We start from the raw sequence: 7161 nt of genomic DNA, 5'->3' as shown, positions 1-7161 counted from the left end.
TAGTTATTACAGAATCATGGTAAAACAGATAGTTGTATATAGAGATGTATTATATAGTATCAGACCCTGATGGACCATTACAGATATAGTTTACAGAGTAAGGTACATTAGCTATATACAGTATAAAGTGCAACCACCTATTCAGATAATATGTGGTATGTAAGTCGATCGTATAGAGCCCACATGTGGATAGACTCCCCATCAGATATGGGTTAAGGAGGGCTAATCAGACTAACGGAGTATAGTGATTTATCCTGGTCGGCTAGCCAAGATAGATCCCGCCTACGGGCCGCACAACCCTGTTATGAGGGGTTAAATCATGACATACAGTTATCCATCCAGGGAAGTTTTTAGTTATTATTATGTATGTACAGTTTCACAGAAACAGGGAATATATGTATATATATATATATATATATATTAAAAGTATTATGTATAGAATCCTAAAATACAGATTTGTTAAGCAACCTGAGAAAGGTGGTGGTTATGTTATTTGTACTATATTTACAGATTCAGTTATACATGATTATATAGAAACAAATCTTCATAGTATTGTAACTTATTGCCACACACTAGCAATAGCATATTTCGTCTTACTGAGCGTTGGTTCATCCTATTACTTTAACATTTTTCAGGTGATCCAGATAGGTGGTAGGTTAGGCTCGCAAATAGAGGGGCTTCAGTACCGCCCTGTCAGTAGAGTAAGTATTTTTTAGAGTATTTTTGTATAGCCCAGTTGAGGGTATTTGTAGAAACAATCATATATATATAGTTTGGGAATACTGTAGTTCTCTGGTATTGAGCATATTTATATATGGTGGTGGCTATGTGATTTTAGCTTCTTGTTGCTTAGGTTGATGGTTTGGTTTAATCTTGTAGGTATCAAAATATTATAAACATTACAGTATAAAAAAAATTGGTAAATAATTAGCAAGTCATTACAATTTGGTATCAAAGCCTAGGTTGCTAAGTTCTGTAGACTTTAGAGTGCAGCGGAAGCAATACCAGAATATAGGAAAGGGTTTGAGGTTTGTTCTGTGGTCTAGGTACAGGATTACTGTGGTGGTTTTTGTGTTTTTCTTAGGGTGACTATTTCAGGAAAACCATAGTAAACTAGCGTCGGGTCGTGTGTCTAAGTTGCAGAACTGAATTCTGAATTAAGATCAGGGAAGGTAGTTAGTTATGAATATGAGATTTGAGTAGAATAAAATAGATTAGGTTTGTGCTGGAGATAAGGTTTTAAAGTGTGTTCTTTGTTTCAGGATGGACCCAGGAAGTAGTGGCACAAATGCTGGGGAGGATAGGCTAAGATCTTCTAGCATAGGTGGAGAAGATACCAACGCAGTACTGTGCAGCGTTACTCAATAGGTGACGGTTGAGATGGCCAGGAGCTCTGGGGAGCGTGGCTGTTCGATTGTGCAGTTTATGCGGATGAAGCCCCCATCCTTTGCTGGAGGTAATGACCCAATTGTAGCTGAGAATTGGGTCCAACACATCGAAGATACGTTGACAGTGCTTCCATGTACAGATGAGTAAAAGGTGGTATTTGTAGCGTTTAAACTGACGGGGGAGGCGAAGCGCTGGTGGAGATCAGTGCGACTGATAGAGGAGCAAAGGTTGGTTTCTGTACTAGTGACATTGGACCAATTTAAGGAGCTGTTCTTGAAGCGGTATTTCCCTGCTATCATTCGGAGCTCGAAGGCAGCAGAGTTTATGCATCTGGTACAGGGGAAAATGATCATATCTCAGTACGCAACTCGGTTTATCAAGTTGTCGCGTTTTGCTCCACATCTAGCACCAGATGAAGAGAAAAAGGTAAGGAAGTTTGAAGAGGGACTGAGGCAAATAATAGGACCTCGTGGGAATCGGGGTACGCTGATTGTCCTGGTATGTTAGACATGCGAAAGACGTCATTTGAGGGAGTGCCAGGTAGGGAGAGATGTATGCTATCGCTGTGGGAGACTTGGCCACATGGCACGTGCATGCCCCGGTCCCCTAGACCAGGTCCCAGCTCCTAGGCCCTATCGGGGAGGATATCAGGCGGCTCGTGGAGGTCAGCAGAGGAATGTGGCCCCAACGATGGTTTACCGTTGATGTCAAGTGATGCCGAGGCTGCTATGGATGTGGTGACAGGTACTTTTATTGTTTTATCACATTCCGTTATTGTTTTATTTGATTCAGGTGCTACTCATTCATTTGTCTCTGCATCCTATGTTAAATTATCTGGAAGTGAGACCCAATTATTAGATATGGAATTGTCAGTAGCTACACCATCAGGGTCAGTGATACGGTGTTAGAGGGTGCTTAGAGGGTATCCTATAGAAATTCAGGGAAGAGTGCTACCAGCAGACCTGATTATGTTTGAGATGTGTGGATTTGATGTAATACTTGGTATGGATTGGCTAACAGTTAATTACGCCAGTATTGATTATCATAAAAAAAAAAGTAGTTTTCAGATCCCCTGGTGAGAAAGAATTTAGGTTTACTGGTTCACGTGTACGTGACGCAGTTGGTATCTGCTATATAGGCAAGCCGACTACTCCAGAATGGAAGTCAGGGGTTTATAGCTTTTGTAAAGGAAGAGTCAGAGAATGAATCAAAGTTTGACAGCACCCTGGTCGTGCGGGAATTTCCAGATGTTTTTCCAGAGGAGCTACCAGGGTTGCCTTTTGAACGCGAGGTGGATTTTCCTATAGATTTGCCTCCAGGGACAGCGCCGATTTCTAAGGTTCCTTACCGTATGGCTCTAGCTGAATTGGGAGAAGTAAAGAATCAATTGCAAGACTTGTTGGAGATTTATACGACCCACTGTATCGCCATGGGGAGCTCTAGTGTTGTTCGTAAAGAAGAAAGATGAGTCTTTCATGATGTGTATTGATTATAGGGAAATCAACAAGATTACTATTAAGAATAAGTATCCTCTACCTCATATCGATGATTTGTTTGATTAGCTATAGGGTACATGGGTGTATTCCAAGATCGACCTTAGATCAGGTTATCATCAAGTGAGGGTAAAAGCAGAGGACGTTGCAAAGACAGCTTTCAGGACCAAGTATGGGCACTATGAATTCCTCGTTATGCCATTTGGTCTAACGAATGCCCCAGTTGTGTTCATAGACTTGATGAATAGAGTTTTTCACTAGTATCTAGATCAGTTTGTGGTGGTTTTTATTGATGATATACTGGTGTACTCGAGGAGTTTTGAGGATCATGAGGTGCATTTGAGGCAAGTACTGCAGACACTCAGAGAGGAAAAGTTTTATGCTAAGTTTAGCAAGTGTGAGTTTTGGCTTAAGCAAGTTGCATTTTTAGGTCATGTGATCTCAGGAGACGGTATTTCAATGGATCCCAGCAGGATTGATGCGGTAGTGAATTGAGTCAGGCCAAAGAATGTGCAGAAAGTTAGAAGTTTCTTAGGACTGGCAGGTTATTACCGTCGATTTGTGGAGGGATTTTCAGCCTTGTTAGGACCTCTCATGCATTTGACTTGGAAAAATTCCAGGTTTGTGTGGGATGAAGAATGTGAGCGAGTTTTCAAGAATTAAAGTAGCGGCTCGTCACTGCACCAGTATTGACGATTCCATCAAAAGGTGATGGGTATGTAATTTACAGTGACGCGTCTTTGAAAGGGCTCAGTTGTGTACTGATGCACAATGGTAGGGTGGTGGTGTATGCATCCAAGCAGTTGAAAGAATATGAAAAGAACTACCCTACTCACGATTTGGAATTGGCTGCAGTGGTACACGCACTAAAGATCTGGAGACATTATTTATATGGTGAGAGATGTGAAATATTTTCTGACCATAAGAGCCTCAAGTATTTCTTTACACAGAAAGAGTTGAATATGCGGCAAAGGAAATGGTTAGAACTCATTAAGGATTATGACTGTACCATCAATTACCACCTAGGTAAAGCAAATGTGGTGGCTGATGCTTTGAGCACAACTAGAATTTAGATAAACTTGGAAAGACTCGGCGTGGAGCTAGTGGAAGATGATCCTCAGGCGCTTATTTCCAGTCTGGTTATACAACCTACACTATATGAAAGGATTAAAGCTGCTCAAGGGGATGATCCAGAATTAGCAAGAGTAATAACCAGAATACAAGATGGACAGAGAGAGGAATTCAGTATTTCTAACGATGGGGCTTTGATTTTTCACACCAGATTGTGTCGGCCCGCGGATGACCGCATTAGGAGAACGATTTTAGAAGAGGCGCACAGATCTCTATACACTATTCATCCTGGAAGTACGAAAAGGTATAGGGATTTGCAAGAGTATTTCTGGTGGAGTGGCATGAAGATGGAAGTAGTAGAATTTGTGCAGCAGTGCTTGACGTGCTAGCAGGTTAAGGCTGAGCACTAGAGATCGACAGGTCAATTGCAGCCACTTTTCATTCATGAATGGAAGTGGGACCACGTGTCCATGGATTTTGTTACTGGGCTACCGCCGGCGCCGCATGGTCAAAGTACCATCTAGGTAATTGTTGATAGGTTGACAAAGACAGCTCACTTTCTACCCATTAAGATTAGTTACCCCATAAATAGGTTAGCAAAGATTTACATACAGGAGATTGTTCGACCCCATGGAGTGCCAGTATCCATAGTCTCGAACCGTGATCTATGTTTTACATTGCGGTTCTGGAGGAGTTTACAGGAGGCACTGGGGACTCAGTTAGCATTCAGCACCGCTTTCCATCCTCAGATAGACAGTCAAACAAAGAGAATGATTCAGGTACTTGAGGATATGTTGCGAGCATGTGTATTGGATTTTGGGGGTAGCTGGACTCAGTATATGCCATTGGTGGAATTTGCCTACAACAACAGCTATCAAGCTAGCATAGGCATGGCTCTTTATGAGGAACTTTATGGTAGGAAGTATTGTTCCCATTTATACTGGAGTGAGTTAGGTGAGAGGCAAGTTTTGGGGCCAAAAATAGTCCAGCAGGCGTACGATAAAGTTCGACTCATCCGAGATAGGATCAATGCAACACAGAATCGGCAGAAAAGCTACGCAGATACTCACCGCCGGGAACTGGAATTTGAAGTGGGTGATTATGTATTTATGAAAATAGCACCATTGAAGGGGATCATAAGGTTTGGGAAGAAGGGTAAGTTAAGCCCTAGGTTCATTGGCCCATTTGAGATACTCGAGAGAATTAGGTCAGTGGCTTAACAACTAGCTTTACCACCATCTTTATTCAGGATTCACGACGTGTTTCATGTTTCTATGTTAAGGAAATACATCCTAGATCCTTCCCATATCATCAGTTATGCAGAATTGGAACTTAGTGGTGATCTAACATATGAGGAAGCCCCAATACAGACCTTAGATAGAAAAGAATAGGTATTGCGCAACAAAAGGATACCATTAGTAAATGTTTTGTGGAAGAATCATTCTATAAAGGAAGCTTCTTGGGAACTCGAGGAGCAGATGAGACAGAAATACCCGCAGTTGTTCCAAGAGGTTTAGAGGTAATCAAGTAAAGTAGAATAGCTAGATAGTGTTTCTTTTGCAGGTACATGTATTGATTAGATAGGAGTAGTTATTAGTTCTATATGTGTAATTCCCCAGAATTTGGAATGTAACCACGGTATTCCTCCACCATAAGTGAGGGCAGGTAATAAAATAAGTAGACTATTTGCCTTTATGGGATGATAGAAGGTAATATAGATAGTAAATTTCGAGGACGAAATTTTATAAGGAGGGGAGAATGTAATAACACAAGTAATTCTTCCAAGCCTCGTTAACGAACACAAGGGTTTTGTCGATGAGGGTTCTTTAAGATCTCATCAATGAAGACCCATCTTGTCGAGGAGAAGATACTGAGAGAAGATTTTTGGAAGTCTGAAATTCGTCAACGAGGGTGCAAGTTCGTTGATGAAACTTCTACAGGACTCGTCGACAAGGTGACGTGTCTCGTCGACGAATCCGACTCTATAAATAGTGAAAACTCAGATTTTTAATAGTGATGTTGTATGCAAAGAAATACTGATGTTTTGTTCTGGGGAATGTTGTTTTCAGGGTGTTGAGTAGAGAACCCTGTGGATATAGGGCTAGAGTATAGTAAAGGACTTTTCAGAGATAGGGTAAGGGAAATATGCTATGCTAGGCAGTTTAAGAATGATTTTCAGTATGAAATATTTTACAAGGTTATTATTCACAGCAGAACTTTATACAATTTATTAATTATGAATTATATGTTTTAAATTACTGTGTGGCTTGAGAATATAGATTTAGTACAGAAACATGCTTTACAGTATTTTTCAGAGTTATGTTTTACAGAATATACAGACAGTGGATATGTTTTACAGTGATTACATAATACCATGATTATATAGTTTACAGTACCATGACATACAATTTTATAGTTTATTTCAGAAATATAGTTGATACAGATACAGTTTATCACAGCGTCATGGTTAATACAGTTATTACAGAATCATGGTAAAACAGATAGTTGTATATAGAGATGTATTATATAGTATCAGACCCTGATGGACCATTACATATACAGTTTACAGGGCACGGGTCCATAGATATATACAGTATAGAGTGCAACCACCTATTCAAATAATACGTAGTATGTAAGTCGATTGTATAAAGCCCATGTGTGGACAGGCTCCCTATCAGATATGGGTTGAGGAGGGCTGATCAGACTGACGGAGTATAGTGGTTTATCCTGGTCAGCCAGCCATGATAGATCCCGCCTACGGGCCGCACAACCCTGTCATGAAGGGTTAAATCATGACATACAGTTATCCATCCAGGGAAGTTTTCAGTTATTATTATATATGTACAGTTTCCCAGAAACAAGGAATATATGTATATATATAAACATATATATTAAAAGTATTATGTATAGAATCCTAAAATACAGATATATTAAGCAACATGGGAAAGGTGGTGGTTATGTTATTTGTACTATATTTATAGATTCAGTTATACATTATTATATAGATAAAAATCTTCATAGTATTGTTACTCATTTGCCACACACTAGCAATAATATATTTCGTCTTACTAAGCGTTGGCTCATCCCATTACATTAACATTTTTCAGGTGATCCAAATAGGCGAGTAGATCAGGCTCGCAGGTAGAGGGGCATCAGTACCGACCTGTTAGTAGAGTGAATATTTTTGGGAGTATTTTTGTATAACCCA

Source organism: Malania oleifera, chromosome 13 (assembly GCF_029873635.1).
Source record: "Malania oleifera isolate guangnan ecotype guangnan chromosome 13, ASM2987363v1, whole genome shotgun sequence".
Taxonomy (NCBI): Eukaryota; Viridiplantae; Streptophyta; class Magnoliopsida; order Santalales; family Ximeniaceae; genus Malania; species Malania oleifera.
The sequence above is the reverse complement of the archived record's forward strand: the minus strand, read 5'-3'. Positions refer to the sequence as shown.